At 40.4% G+C, this 16,909-nt stretch overlaps 1 long non-coding RNA gene across 1 annotated transcript; it reads left to right on the top strand.

Moving 5' to 3' along the window:
- The first annotated feature begins 12,023 nt into the window (after positions 1-12,023).
- LOC134297344 (uncharacterized) lies at positions 12,024-13,095 on the top strand. The gene is made up of 2 exons (XR_010004052.1): positions 12,024-12,517; positions 12,602-13,095. It is a non-coding gene; the product is annotated as an uncharacterized LOC134297344 (long non-coding RNA).
- Positions 13,096-16,909: the final 3,814 nt, after the last annotated feature.

Here is a 16,909-nt window from a genome sequence, read left to right on the forward strand (position 1 = left end):
CCAATGGCATGCAGCCATAGTTCTGTTCCCATGTATAAATTGACATTATTGCGTCAACTATCTCTTTTACTGAAGGAGACTGTGGGGGAGAAACCTCAGAAGAAAGTTCTCAACTTCCTTTGACCCTTTTTTCCTGTCTCAAAAAAGGACCTTATATGGAGTCTCTAGTGGGCATTCTTGAGAACTAACATTTATGCTAGAGCTTGGTTTCAAAATAATGAAGAGAAGCTTAACTTGGAAATGTTACTTCTTTGGAGTACCAGCTTCTAGAATTTCCCAACCAACATGGCAAACCAGTTGTATTGAATTACAACTACCCATCCTCCTCAGCATTTTAAACCAGATGGGATACACAATCCAATACAGCTGGAGGACTCCAGATTTAATATTCAGTTGAAATAAACAGATTCAGAGGCAGTATATACCAGATGTTGGAGAGAAATTAAAGAACTGGGCTTGGCACCTTTGTTCCTTCAATGGAACTTTCACACTACACATTGATAATGTTATGGTGATTCTATTGTTGTTCCCAAAGTAGCATCCCATAAAATTTTGAGAGGTTCTAGTTTTGCCTCTGACTGACTGATTACTGGGTTAGGCAGAACTTCTCAAGACCTTTCCTGTGTCCACCTCTACTTATTTATCTTTCATCATGGTGCTCTCTTTTGTTTGTGTGAGCATTTGAAGCATTCCTTAGCCATCTGGTCTATAACTATTAGTGGCTGAGCCTGCCTTCTCTGTTGATTCACCTCCATCTGCTTCCAGTTGGTGTGCTCCAGGGTCTATGACTGTTCTCAGAAATAAACCAAGCCTCCCCCAGAAATCAAAATTTCCAGGAATATTATCTAAGTGGAACAGGGTCATCACACTCCTGTGTGTTTTCATACCTGTCCATCATGATATGCTGCCTGTATTTGCCAAGTGCTTGCTTGTTTTGCCATTGTTCAGCCCTAATATATCACATTGCCTGTTTCACCACAAGCGTTGCATCTATGCAGTGATTTTAACACAAGCTAAAACTTGACAACAATAGGAATCTTTTTTTGTGCTAGGGTGAGATACATATGACACTACAGATGTTGAACCTCAATTACTATATTCCATTATTGGCAATGCTAGTTAGGGCTCAACAAAAGGATCAGAGGCTGGAAAACTATTTTCATGAGGCTTTGGAAATACTGCCAATCAGAGCAGACATAAAAATCTTATATGGCCATTCTGACCAGGTACAGTAAGCCCTCTGTATTGATGGGTTATACATCAATAGATTAAATCAACTGTCTCAAAAAAAAAAAAAAACAACCCTCCGACACTTGAGTTGTTTGCCATTTTATATAAGCAATGTCATTTTAATATTCCATTGTATATAACCCAGCCAATTTTTAAGCATGAATTTTCAACTAGTGTCCGTTGTTTAATCTTTGTTTTGTATATTTTAACATGTATTTTGTAGAAATGCATTTAATATGTATCTTTTATAGAAATACATTTTAATATGTGTATTTGTGGTACTTTTACAATGTTTGTTATTCAGTAACCTGCCTTGAGCCATAAGGAGAGGCAGGTAAGAAAGAAAATAACAACAACAACAACAAAAACAACAACAACAACAATATTTGAGCATCCACAGATTTTGATAGCCACATGTGGGTGGAGAGGGAAAGAAAATAGTAATAATAATAATAATAATAATAATAATAATAATAATAATAATAATAATAATAGAGCATCCACAGATTTTGGTAGCCATGTGTGGGTATCCTGGAATCAGACCCCAGTGGATACAAAGGCAGTTTGCTACTCTAGCCAAGACTTTAGTTCAAAAATGTGTTCTTGCAAATGGCAGGATCAGCCATTTCTCCTCTATTAAGGCAGCCCCACGTAGAGTTCATTACACAAATACAGCATCATAGCACCTCATCCCATGCAATCCCTCAACACACACACACACATCATTTTAAACACTTCCTTTAAATAGTTCCCAAATGAAGTTCATTAAACAATACAGATAGACTTCTGCCTGTCATCCATGATGTTTCATCAAGGAAATGTTTTAGAAGTGTTAAGATGCGGAGGGGGGCAGAAAATTGTCTTCTGAGCTCATGATTCGTGTGGAAACAAGTGGAAACAGAGAAAAACACTTGGGATAGGATCTGTCAAATTTGCCCATGTTGAATCACTTCAGTGGTGGGGAGTAAGAAGCTTTCCTGTGAGCGGTTCCCTACCAAGCATTGACATTTATGTCTCAAAAACCTGCTTCATGGCCTGGCATGGTAATTTTTAAAATTAATTTAATAATTAGAAAAACCAAAGTTTTGAGATATAACCACAAAGTTTTTTTGTCATTACTCCTTCATAGTAATATTGGCTTTCAAAATTGCACTACTGCTAGCTTTTTAACTTTGTTTCGGATTGCTGCAATTGAGAATAATGAGACTGGTAGGAAAGGAGAGGAGCTCAGAGAAGGGGGGTCTGCTTTAAGAGCAGTGCCTCCTGCCCCTCAAGAGTAAAGGGATTGGGAGGGATAGCATAGGAGCCCATGGATGGAAATTGTGTAGAAGGATGCCTCCTATCTCTTCTATACAGATGGTTTTGCTGGGAGAAGGCCAACATATGTGATGGCCGTAAGTAAATTCTCTGTATTCTTTAAAAACCACACAAATAAGTTGGGACAAAGCTGACAAAATGAATTTCAACAAGGAGAAATGTAAAATACTCCACTTAGTCAGAAAAAATGAAAGATACAGAATGGGTGACATCTGGCTCAACAACAGTACATGTAAGAAAGATTTTGGAGTCTTAGTGGACAACAAGTTGAACGTGAGCCAAGACTGTGATGCAGCAGCTAAGTTTTAAGCTGCATCAAAAGGAGTATAGTGTCTCATTACATGGAGGTCCTTAAGCCGGGGGACAGCAGGGACATCAATGGGCAGTGTGGCAAATCTGTGGGGCAGTGGGGTAAACTGTCAGAAAGTACCCTGCATTTCCCCCTTACCAGCCCATACGGAAATCCATCTAGCCCTGGGTTGATCCTGCGCTGTCCCTGGACTAGTGAATGCCATTTAGCATGCTGCTGAGACGCCATGTGCATGTAGCTGGCATGGAGCCCTGCCGAAAGTAACACTGTGCCATGTAATGGGCTCTAGTGAGCTCCATTCTGGCTGCATCTCAGCAGTGTCCTAGGACAGGGCTTAAAGCCCATGTGATGACGTCCTAGATCAGTGATTCAAATCCTGGGATCCCCAGATGGTTTTGGCCAACACCTCCAAGAACTCCCAGCCAGTTTACCAGCTGTTAGGATTTTGAGAGTTGAAGGCCAAAAACATCTGGGGACCCCAGGTTGAGAACCACTGTCCTAGATCAAGGGACGTCATGGTACCTCTCTATTCTGTGTTGGTCAGACCTCACCTGGAATACTTTGTTCAGTTCTAGCTATCACAATTGAAGAGATGTATTGATGAGCTGGAACATGTCAAGAGGAAGATGATGAAAATGATCAAAGGTCTGGAGACCATGCCCTCTGAGGTGCGCTTTAAAGAGTTGAGGATGTTTAGCCTGTAGAAGAGAAGGTTGAGAGGAGTCATTATCACCATGTTTAAATATTTGAAAGGATGTCATAAGGATGAGGGAGCTGGCTTGTTTTCTGCTGCCCAGGACCAGGACTCAGAGCAATGGGTTGAAATTATAAGACAGAAGATTCCACTTGAGCATTAGGAAAAACTTTCTGACAGTGAGAGCTGTTCAACAGTGGAACTCTCTGCCTTGGAATATAGTGGGAAAAGGACTCATTCCAACTGTCCTGATTTGGTACTTTTACTTATATTAACACACCTGGGGCAGATTTACTGGCCAGTAAATTTAGAATTAAGCAAATTTATTTATTTACAGTATTTTTATTTATTTATTTACAGTATTTATATTTAAATATATATTTATATTTAAATTTGGGATTAAGCAAATGGCAGCACTCCCATAGCCTGTGTGTTAGTCCTCATTAATAACATTTGTCATCTTGACCATATACTGATATGACTTGGCCACATGCCTCCATGCCTTCCTCTGTGAAATGTTGAAGCTTATGCATAAGGTCTAGGATTCTGTAATCTAAATTGCATGCAATCCTTTCCCCACCCAAGCATTGCTTGATGAAGTTTGCTTATTGGCATCAATACAATTTTCATTTTTGCTGTTTCAATTAAAAAAACAAAAACAAAATTACTGTTAAGATGTGGCACAGTTGAAGCATCAAAGATTCACAAAGATTGCTTCCTCGCTCATCCAAATGACTTGGGAAGCATCCAAGTTTTTAGTCTAGTTAGACACTGAACAAACAGGAGCATAGTTTACACAGGGTTATGATGACATCTATGCCTGAGGCAGATATTTCATCATTTTGTTGGTGCCTGGAAACTTTGTAACATTAAACATAACTGTCAGTGAAAAATACTGGAGATGGGTGGAACTTTATTCACAGCAGGGTGGGGAAAAGGATGAAAGGAGGACGTAGATTTGCATAAATTTTACATATGCTAATATATCAGTAGAGATCCAAAGTTAAACATAATCTGGAGTCCTGTTCAGTAATTACAACCCTGTCAAGTCTATCTCATGTCACTGCACTTCTTCCTCAAAATGTTCCTTTTCAGCAGCATAGCACTCTCTTTTCAACACCAATATGGTCAAAGAGCAAGAATATGAGAAAAAATGTGTCCAGCTCTCTCCCTGAAAATGCCTGCCATTGGAGATGCATTCCAATACATAAACACAAGTGGATTCCCAAAACCCTATCAAATTCTATATTTGACTATATTTGAGCTGGTAGCTTACCAAAGAATTATACTGGAAGACCTAGAAAAGCAAATTTGAGGGAAGGGGGCTGGTGTCAGTGAAACTGTGGATAATGAAAATGGATAAGGGGATTACCCCATTTATTCCACTTTTTTCGTGTCAGGAGCAACTTGAGTTGCTTCTGGAGTGAGAGAATTGGCCGTCTGCAAGGACGTTACCCAGGGGATGCCCAGATGTTTTGATGTTTTTACCATCCTTGTGGGAGGCTTCTCTCATGTCCCCGCGTGGAGCTGGAGCTGATAGAGGGAGCTCATCTGCACTCTCCCTGGGTGGGTTTCGAACCTGGCAGCTTTCAGGTCAGCAACCAAACCTTCAAGTCACAAGGCTTTAGTCCACTACACCATCGGGGGCTCCAATTTATTCCACTTAATTCAATTCAGCCTTTCTCTTTCTTAATGCAGAAAGGTACTAAAACAGCATCAGTAGAACCAATAGCTCCCTAGAAGGTTATCATGTCAGTACAGTTATGTGTGTATAATTTTCATTGCAACACATTTTCCATTTCAAATTCCTGGTTTGGCTTTTTTGGTACTGCATGCACAACCTTTTTTTCTTAGTTTTTAAAACCTTTCATAATACTAGATCAGGTCTTGTGACCTATTACATACTGGTCACTGCTTGCCTCCTGTATCAAAGCATCTGAAAGTAACAGCCCCTGAGTGTCTCTACACTATAGAATGAATGCAGCTTGCCACTACTTTAACTGCCATGATGTTACAGAATCATGGGAGTTACAGTTGGCCAGGGCACAAGCACTCTTTGGCAGATAAGGCTTCCAAAACTACAACTCCTTTCATCCCATAGCTTTGAGACACAGCAGTTGAAGTGATGTCAAGTTCCATTAATTCTTCAGTGTAGATGTGATTTGATAGTTTAATATCCTGAGATGGCCTGTCAAAACGGAAGGCTTGTGGGGTGGCTTATGGCACCCCGCACACCCTCCCTCCTTCTCCCATCACATGATGGGGATGGGACAGGGTGTATTGGCACCCTATCCCTATCAGATGGGACAAAGGGCAGCATTGTGTGTTGCTCTGCCGCCCTTTCCCTCATCATATGGGGGAAAGAGGAGGAAATTACGGGTAACTCTGACAGAGCTACCCAAACTACACTTTCCTCCCTGTAGTGGTGAAGAAAGTGCCTTTTGGTGGTTCCACCTGACTATGGGAGGAATGTGGGCTGGGCTTGCTGTGCATCATATGATGACGCACAGCAGGCCCTATCCTAGCAACAAAATGGGGCAAAAATGCCCCATGTGAAGAAATAATCTTTTAATAAATGATAAGTTAAACTTTTATATATCATTTCAGGAAGAGAGGAACAGGTGAGTTTAAAACTTTCAAGCATCCTGATCACTGGGTAAGTTATTCCTATTTGTGTTACAAGCCTATAGCCCTATCGTTAGTTCAAGTAGACCCACTGAATCAATTGGATTTACATACATATTGCCTCACTGTTCAACTACTGATTCAGCAAGTTGCAACTAAGCAACTGAAATCAGGTCTGTACCTCTGTGTTTTGCCTCTTCTGGAAGCAGTTGCCTTTATCTGCCATCTACACAGCCTTATGATGAAATGTACTACGCCGGGATGACGAAGAGCCAATTTTGTTTCTCAGAAGCCTTGAAGCTTCATATTTGGCTGACCTTGCTTTTGCAAGTAGCTGGGATCTGCTTGCTTCTGTAAGTGCACTGACGTTCCTGTTGCACCAGCTCTGCTTCCTGACTGTCCTGTTTCCACTGATAATGTCAGGGTTAGGCTATTCGACAGTCACACACCCCTTGGGTATTCACTGCAAGCTATCAAGACCAGTTTGCCCTTTTCTCAAAAGGTTAGGTAGCATGTTTTTGTTGCTGTTCTATTTTTTTATGTATGTCCTTCTTCCCCAATCCCCACTATGCAATTTGCTTAACACAAAGAACAACAAATAGCCCTTGCTACTTGGTTTTTCTACCCAGATATATCCCATAATGCTAGCAATATGATTCCATTGCGCCCTAAATCTGGAATAATTTACAATGCAATTCTCAATCAGTATGTTGACACACACAGGAATGTCACTCTGTATTAGATTGGTGCATAGGGGAGAATTATTCACTCTTCACATGTTGATGGATCGCACCTGCCAGCATTTCTCACCATAAGGCATCTTGGCTAGGACTACTGGAGTTTGTGGTCTAGCAATATCTGAAATGCTACATGATTTTCACCCCTGAATTGGGCCTTAAAATTCAAACCTATGCACGCCAGGTCAGAGGTAAGTCCCATTCAGTCAATTGTAATCTACTCTTCAGTAAGGATGTGGGCAGGTGAATCTGCTCTTGGAGCAGAATCGAGGTCCACTGTCCATTGCCCTGTTGAGCTGTCGCATCCTCCATGTCACATAGCTCTGTCCCATCTCCTCCTTCTTGCCACTTGCATAGGCACACTCACTCTGATATCAGCAGAGGTGCCCACAATGGCCAGGAGCTTAGAAAGAACGACAGAAAGCAACAGCATCAGCAACGTGGGTATGATGACTTCAAGGAAAGGGTGATGGCATTGGTGTCCAGTGGACTCGGCCAAATCATACCCAATGCTGCTGTCTAGGATGGCCTAAAGCCCCAGGATACTCCAGAGTTTCTAACAAACTCTAGAGTATCCCCTGGCATTACCAAAAGTGAGACGAAATCAGTTTAAAGTGAAAAACAAACAAATGTTTGCTATGTTGCTGCTATGCATTGTAAGGACAGTCAGAGGTCAATTCACATTGAGTACAGGGGTTTGGGGCCAGTATACACAATTAAAGTATATACAGGAGTGGAATCCTGGTGCCTTGCAGACTAAGCAATTTGAGTTAGGGGATCAGACAGAACAGATTAATAATCTGAAATATACTGGCATTCCCAATATGAATAAATCCACCCAATGAGGGGAATTCATATAGTCCAGTTGAGCCTAGCCAGCAGTCTTCAAGCATATCTGTCCTGTAAAACTGACTGCTCACAAAAGCTTATGGCATCACAGAAATTGTTCTGAGCAACAATCAGTAGAAGTAGGCTCCTTCAGATATTCAGGAACAATGTTGCCTGTCCTACAATTGTGGCCCCATAAAGTGAAGCATCCAATCTGTACATGAAAATGCAGTGACTCAGATAAACACTATTTTCTATTTTGGTTTTGATACCATTTTAACTGCTACCATTACATCCTGTAGGATTTATATTTAATTGAGGTATTTACAATTCTCAGCCAGAGTGCTTCACCAAACTATAAATCCCAGGATTATACAGAAGTGCCCAGTAATATCAGTGAAGAAGTGACAACGCACTAGAATGGTACAATGTGAAAGTGAAGAAGGAATATAGTTTTGCAAGATCCCCACCCCAAGGTGTGTTCAAGGTGTGTAATGGACTGAATAGGGTACATCTATATTGTAGAACAGATGAGGTTTGACACCCATATAACTGACATGGCTCAATGCTATGGAATCACGGGAAATGCAGTTTGGTGAGGCACTAGCACTCTATGATAGAGAAGGTTAAGAAATTTGTAAAACTGACTTATGTTTAACTTATTTTTTTTATCATCTTGAGAAAATGCATCTTCCCCTTCTTTCACTCGAACACAAAATAGAAGGAAAACATAAAGCATTTGCTTCCAGATAGCAATTCAAGTTGTAGTGAGATAATCAGTCATACTCTTTATCTACAACACAAAGCAAATATTTTCTTGCTCAGAAGGAAACAGCTGTTATTTATAAATTTAAAATACAGGGAAGTTGCACCTGATTTTATTACTAATTTACCAATTTCTACTATAAAAATTAAAGGTCATAATGTTCTGTGTTTTATTTCTAGAAATCACCACCCACTAGTCATCCAAAATCACCTCCCCATGAAGCTTCCTAGAAAAAGATTATTTTATTATATATACAAATAGAAATATAATTCTGGTGTTCTGAAATGTAAAACACTTGCTGTGTATACAAAACAAGAGTAGAATAACTACATTATTATAATAACTACATTATTTCCATATCATTATGTTATGGACCACAAATTAACATGATGAAATAATCATTCATGCATCTGAGGAAATAAACGTCTGGTGCACCTATACTGTAGAATGAATGCAGTCTTGACACCACTTTAGGTGTCATGGCTAAATGCTATGGAATCATGGAAGATGTAGTTTTGCAATGCCTTTAACCTCTCTCACCAAACTACAAATCCCAGGATTCCATAGAACTGAGCTATGGCTGTTCAAATGGTGTCAAACTGATTTATTCTACTCTGTAGATATAGACAGTCTACAAAGCTTATGCTACCAACTTAAGTATCTCAGTAAGGATGTCATCACATGTAACAATTTAAGTGTCCTAGGATGCTTGTCAGTCAGTTGAGGGTTGGATTGACACAGCCCATCACACAACGTCTCTCAGCTTCTGGTAGATGCCCCACCCCCAACTGGCATGGAAGCATCCTAAGACACTTCATCAACACGGAAAGGGTGCCATGTTGTACTGGCTGCAATGGAGCCAGCACACTTCTGCCGTGGTCGGGCAATTCTTTGCCTATGTAATGGGGAAGCATTTCCACACTGGAGCAGTGTGCAGAGTGACAGTCGCCAGATATGTCTGCAGTTTTGCCATGCTTGCTGGAGAAACAGCACGGAGTGGGGGCTTGTGATAAGGTCCTTTGTTTCTAAAGTACTAAAAGATCCCATTACATAATGAAATAACCGTGTCAGACATATCCTAGGACAGAGCTCTGAGAACACAGAAGGCTTCCCATGTTCTCATTTATTAGAATGGAGCAAGCGTCAGGGGAAGCCAGACGGTGACACTTTCCCTCGTGTGATGGTGAAAGCAGCCATGCTAGCAATGAGGGGTGCGGGGTGATGGTTTCACCTGCTGCTCACCAGATTCACCTCGTTGCCTGATGAATCCTCCCATTGTTGCCCGCTTTTATGGACCTCAATGTGACAAGGCCCTTGGTTTGATATTGTTGAATTGCTTTAAGTTGATTCCCATTTATGGCAAACCTAAGGGTTTCTTGGCAAGATTTGTTCAGAAGGAGTTTGCTTTTCTAAGGCTGAAAGAGTTCAGTTTGCCCAAGGCAATGGGTTTCATAGCCAAGCTGAAGAGTCAAAACCTAGTCTCCAGAGTCCTAATCAAACATGCAAACTACTACACAACGCTGGCTTTCTCTGTACACAATTAACAGGTAATGCTTGAGTCCTGTGGGACTACGTCAGAGCTTGGAAAAGTTACTTTTTTGGAGTAAAGATCATAAACTCCTCAGCATAGTACATGCTTGCTGAGAGAATTCAGGACTTGTAGACTGAAATAATAATAAAGTTCCAAACTCTGGACTTACTTCTGTAATGCATCAAACTGTTTTGTAAAAGGACCTTCCTGTTGGGCAATTGATATGAACTATTGGAATTTTTTAAGGTTTGCTCAATACAAAGGAACAGTCAGCGCCTGAGCTGATCCACTTTTCTGTTTTAGCTTCAGTTACTATTTAGCAGATGAGCACCACCATTGCACAGTTGGGTTGATGCCTGTGATGTGAGTGTCCCAACTCAATAATTTATCATCTTGCAAGTTTTATATATAATCCAAAATGCCTCAACTATAGGAACATTACTTTTCTGTATAGTGCCAGATGCTTTTCCTAGAAATCACTCTTCTAGGTGAAGCAATGCAGCTTTCTAAAACAAAAAGTTTTGCCAGATATATAAATTAAATAAGAGGTTTTCAGAAAATTAGAGCCAAGCTCCCAAGAAGCAATAGGAAAAAATGAAGCCAAAGCCATAAGCCTAGACTTGACAAGTTGAGACCAGCTGTTATTAGATCTTGATGGGAGATTTTATTGTGAGACAAAATGAAATGTGAGAAAGGCAGGCAAGTTGTTCAGTTTCTGCAGAATGTAGAGCTACAAGTAGACACTGGTGCTTTTTGTAAGCAGGGGATAAGCATTGCTAGAACAGACAAGAGAGAATAAATTGCAAATTCTTAGAAGGTATTTAAGTGTAGGAAGATAAGACATTCCACTTTGAGAAAAATTAATAAATGTAAGGTTTGCTAAAAATTGGGGAGATAATGGGACATGCAGAGCATAGAATATTTTTAAATGAATTATTTGCTTTACTAATTACACTGAAAGCCAATCAAGACATTGCTTGTTATTACAGTTCAGAAAAAATAAGTCTAAATCACATATTACTAACAGGTTAGCATTACTATCATTATTGCACCATTATTCCCCCTCCAGAATTGTGGGCATTATGGCATAGGGTCCTAGAAAAAGATGAAAACCCATGAATATAAGTAAGGACCAGAACACTATTTTAAAGCTAAGAGAACACTTGTAAGTCTCCCAGCATGATTCTACAATCAACAGAATATGACTCTGGAATCAAATTAGAGGACTTAGAAATTCCTAGGTAATATTTTTCAATCATGTGCAGGGTTAGCAACAGAGATGGTGGTAAAATCCAGTAATACATAAATAATTAAAGTTTTGGATGTCTAACCTGTAAATGTGGAGGGATGATCGTACAGGAAAATACTGCCTGATTTCCCCCTGGTAATTTCACCCAAGTGACACATTTAGATATTGCACCTTGAGAATTTTCATAAATACCTTAATGCAGATATGTCAAGACAACCCTTTCTAACTGCAGCATAAGGCAGCCAGGCATGTAACTCTTCCTTCAGCCACTCACCCCCATTTTGCTTAAATTGGGTCAGCATATATTTGTGTTCCACTAAAAAAGTAACAAATTACAACTATGGTCTGTAGAGGCACATCTGTTCTAGCTTGTTGCTAGAAGCTCACTGGTTTCTTAGCTTTGGACCATGGCAGGCTAGAGGCTTCCATGTTCATTTTATCGTGAATCAACAATATTTATTTCAGAATTTATAGATGTTATCCATAATTGTTGTTGTAGTTGTTTTTGTTTTTATCTGCCTTCCAGGCATTTTTGGCTTATGGTGATCCTAAGAAAATCTAAGAAAATATCCTAAGATCCAAAGAAAATATTATGCTCCATTGCACATTGCCCTCCACTCCAAACTCTGTTATTGATTATTCAACTTTATCTATTAGGTGTATCCTTAGAAATGATTTTCATCAGTCCATCTGTTATGATTGAGCCTCATGGCTCTGCTACTGGCAGACATGGGCGTAAGACTCCTCGAGAGTCAGATACTCTCGAGGAGCGAGAAAGAAAGAGGCTGCGAGATATCTTTGCAGAACCATCTGACGAGGATTCTTTTGAGGGGTTTACGGAGAGAATGGAGGAAGAGCTGGTTAGCTCGGAAGAGGATGAGATGGATTGGACTCGGGTAAGGGAGGAATTGGGTGCCACTGGCAATGATGGGATGGAAGATGATTGGGGACCTTCAGGACTAGACCCATGGACAAGCTGGAGGGATGGGACGGGATCCACAGCTGGGGATGCTGTGGGGCGTAGTCAGAGGTGTTCCAGTTCTGATGAGGAAAGTGATGAGGAAACGCCCGGGTTAAGGAGAACAGCTGATAGTGATGAGGACTTGTAACTGGCATAAAATGGGGTTTGGGAGCAATAGCAAATTGCGTTGGGCAAGGTAATCTGGACGAACGCTTGGGATCTGTGTGGGACGTTTTCCTGAAGACGGGTGTGTTTCGTGTGCTGACTACGTAAGTTGTTTTGGAATTTGGGTTCCGACGGCGGGAGGAATTGTGTGGGCTTTTGTTTGTGCAACCTCTGCTTAATCTCAATAGCTTTGACCTTCCGTCGTCTTCTTGACGGACGCCATCTGCTACTCTGGATTTACGGACTGAACTGACTACGGGCTCGGATTCTCCTACCTGGACTTGGTGAACTACAAACGTCTGCTTCTGCCTATCGACCTTCGGAAAGAACTGGGACTACGCTACTGCTTCAATCCTCGGCTGTTGTGTTTGTATTGGGAACTTGCCTGCTATGTGGAGGAGTGACTTCTAAGTTACTCAAAACATAGTGCTGGCAGCAGAGAGGCATCTGCTGCCAATTAGTTACATTCTTTTGAACTCTTTGTTCCCCAGCTTCTGTTTTGTTTATTCCCAGGCTGAAGCAAGCTGTTTTGATTTTACCCGGATTAAACTCCGGTTTAATCCGGTTTATCTTTTGAATGTTTTTCTTGCCCCTTTTTGCTTTTTAAGGCCAGCGTTGCCTAGCCCTTGTCTTTTACGGGCATTTTGAGTTCTGTAAATCCAATAAACTCTGTTATCTTTGATCTTGTGGCGTTCTGTCCTTGACACCATCCATCCACACCCAGGAACTGACAGTTATTTCAGGTCACTGGTTGGTTGCTGGTTGTTTTATATTTAGTTATAATGCTCCTGTTTATGGTCCAGAAGCCACCTGGGCCATATAATGAGTCTTCCTCCAGTATTGAAAATGGAGCAGTATCTGTAAATCTTAGAGTTGCCCTAAGTTAAAAAAAAACAATGTGAAGGCAAACTACAAGAACAACAACAACTACTACTACTACAACAACGAAGAAGGCTACAGATTCTGAACCCACCCGCTAACACTGGCTAAGAAGACTAGGAAGGTACTAGCCCAAAATAGTAACTTTTGTCGGGGGGGGGATTGTGCAAGAGGCATTTTTTCATTTGCCTCAAGCATCAAAATGTCTTGAGCCAGCCCAAGTATGTCCTTTGCCTCAAGCACCAAAATGATTTGGGCCAGCCCAATTATTTTCACAGTACATTAATTTTGAAAATGTCAAAAAGCAACGAAAGACATAACAACATTCCAGCAGAGTTCAGCACAGTGACTCAGGACCTCATCACATTGAAGTCCTCAAGTCAGGGAACAGTGGGAGCATCTGTGGCACAGTGTGGCAAATCCAATGGGCAGCGGGAAAAACCATTGTTGCATGCTCTGCATCATCCACATCACTCTCTCCCCCATCCCATGGGTGAAAATGTTGCTGCCTGGCTTTCCCCGGCTTACGTAATGAGAACACATGTTCCATCCTAGGACACTTTCAGGACGAAGCCGGGATGCCAGAAGTATCCCTGCATCATGTGATGGGTTACAGCAGGCTCCGTCCTGGCTCTGTCCTGGCAGCGTCCTAGGATGAAGCCCAAAGGTAAAGTGATGAGGTTCAGAGAGAAAGAGACAACATCCCAAACTGGTAAATGGGCAGTATCTTTTCTCAGGAACACTTTTGTAACATTATACCACCCTACTTAAAATATATTATTTAGTGCTGTCCCCAATGCACACTATTTCAGATAATTTTATATGTAACATGGAAATGCAATTTTAGTGAATTTTAACTTTGCCTTGTCAACATTCTCTGCACTCCTGTGTAAAGGGGAAAGTACTCTTTCTTTTAGAAATTAAATCTGAAATTGTGTGCTTTCTTCAGGTTCAAGTTTCTGAAAGACTTCCAGCACTTATCTCTGCTCTCCATTCCTTCCTCCACACTGAATTTAACTGTGGTGATGAAATACTTGGCTGCCAGTTCAGTTTCAAGCTGTCTTCCAACTCATCATAAAATATGAAGGCAAAGAACCTTGTTTATAGTTATGTCATTTATTTGTTAGATGTTTATTGGCCCTCAAGGATTTAAAGGAGGATTTTGAAGTTAAGTACTAGTTGTTAGCTACATAGACAACAGAATTCAGGATTTATCCCCTTCCAACAACACATGCTTTCTCAGAGGAAGAATAATAGAAATAGAACATTTTCATTAGAAGGAATCTTAGAGCTAAACAGGCTTATTTTCATGCTCAGTACTGAATGTAACTGGACTATCTTTACTAAATTGTCATTGAGTTCTCTGTAAATATTGGCAACACAAAAGGCCACCAGCTCATGAAGATTCTGTTAATGATTCAAAGGCACACAGCAACAAAAAATGATCTTATACTCTGCAATTTAAGATCTGCAAATGTACAAGTGGCTTAATCTGGCTTGTAGACAGACAAGACATTTACTTCATATGGTTCAACAGATGAATTTAGCTCTTCCTCCATGAAGAAATTGAGAAGATATCAAAATTACAATGCATAGAAAGGAACTCAACATCCTACCATTATATTAAACTGAGCACATAGAGACAACATAGACATTCCATACCACTATGAACATATCAGATCTCTTCTGATCTTGGAAGCAAAGCAAAGTTTTGTCTGGCTAGTAGCTGAATGTGAAGCCACCAAAGAGTATCAGGAATTCCCAGGTAGGACTAGGAAAGAATCTGGCCTGAAATATTGGTAAGATTTTGCTGTCAGTGTTGACAATATTGGCCTAGGTGTACTCAGGAAAACGCAGCCTCTTAAATGTTCCTTTAAGATCAGTCCCTGAATACATGCAGTGTGCCAGATAGCATTCCAAACCTTTCTGTATTCAGTATGAAGAGCTGTATCTAGTTAGGCAACCATGTTCAGTTGGAAGATACCTCAAGGGCTATTCATTTAGTCCAACAGCCTGCAACACAGGGATACACAATCAAAGCACTCCTGAGAAATGGCCATCCAGCCTCTGTTTAAAATCCTGAGAAGGCAACTCCAACTCACTCCGAAGCAGCATATTCCACTGCCGGACAGCTCTTCCCATAAGAAACAAGTTTTTTTATAATATTCTGGTGGAATCTCATTTCTTGTAATCCTAATCCATTGCTCTTCATCCCAAACTCTTGAGCAGCAGAAAACAAACCCATCTTCAATACAACATCCTTTCAAATATTAAACATGGCTATCATGTCACCTCTTAATCTTTTTTCAAGACTAAACATATCCAATTCCCTAGTCCAGAGTTTCTCAAACTGTGCTCCTCCAGATGTTTTGGACACCAGCTCCCACAATTCCTAACAGCTGGTAAAATGGCTGGGATTTCTGGGAGCTGAAGTCCAAAACACCTGGAAGAGCACAGTTTGAGAAACACTGCCCTAATCCATACATCATAGAACATTGTTTCCGGACCTTTTACCATTTTGGTTGCTCTTCTCTGGACACATTCCAGTTTGTCAACATCCTTCTTGAATTGTAGTGAGCCCATGACATTTGAAATCCAATGAGCCTTACAGAAAAAAAAACTATCAACCACATTAATTTGGTTGTGACCTAAATGATTGCATAGTAATTCAAATCCATACCTTTAAGAGTCAAGCACTTAAAACCTAGGCCTTGATTTCTTCAATTCTCCTGCATTTTATTTATTTATCACCTCAGTTATGACTATGAATTTTGCAATTGTTTTTATAAAAGCTCAGGTTGTATGTATTTTAAACCCATTCCTAACTAGGCCTTCAACCCACCAAGTTCATGACCAACATTGGATTCTAGAAAAAATATGTCCCTTAGAATTATAACAGCATGTCCATGGCTCAGATCAAACAGTAGCAACAGTGAATGGCAGTAATCATAGGTTCTTTATCTGGATGTTGTTGTCTCCCTAGGCGAAATCTCCTAAACTAGTTTTGATTAGCAAGAGTTTTCCCATCGTCAGTTTGCAGCATTAAGTATACTGAATCAATATATCAGTCACCTGGTGTGGTGTCTCAATCTGTGTGGACAGCCAACACCTCGAAAAAGTTGAGATATTTATGAAGTCAAAGAAAAGCATGGCTTAAGTATTTGGGGGAAAACATTTGCAGAAACATTCAATAGGTACTATGTAGGGAGTTTCTTGAAAATGCTGCTATTGAACTTAGTGGAAAATAATTTAATGAGAACCCAGCTCATCCTTGAAACACTTGGTTAGCCTTATTTTTCTATTACACAAACATCTAAGCTGGAAATATATATATACGCAATGCATATTCTTACTTTATTGTGATCAATGTACAATGGCATAATGATAACATAATAGCAAAGCATGTATTAGCTGATAATATCTTGCCAAAAGGGAGTTACCAATTATCCAAGAGACTCTTTTGAATGAGGGTGTGGTCCTGGCCACATTTTAAGAAAGTGTTTCTTAAAAATACAACCTGGATTCAGTTGATATATTTTTTAAAAAACCCTTACTGACCAGTCACATATTCTATTTTTCTGGGCAAAAGAGGTAGAGTGGGGGGTAGTGGCTCAGCT

Source organism: Anolis carolinensis, chromosome 3, assembly GCF_035594765.1.
Source record: "Anolis carolinensis isolate JA03-04 chromosome 3, rAnoCar3.1.pri, whole genome shotgun sequence".
Classification (NCBI taxonomy): Eukaryota; Metazoa; Chordata; class Lepidosauria; order Squamata; family Dactyloidae; genus Anolis; species Anolis carolinensis.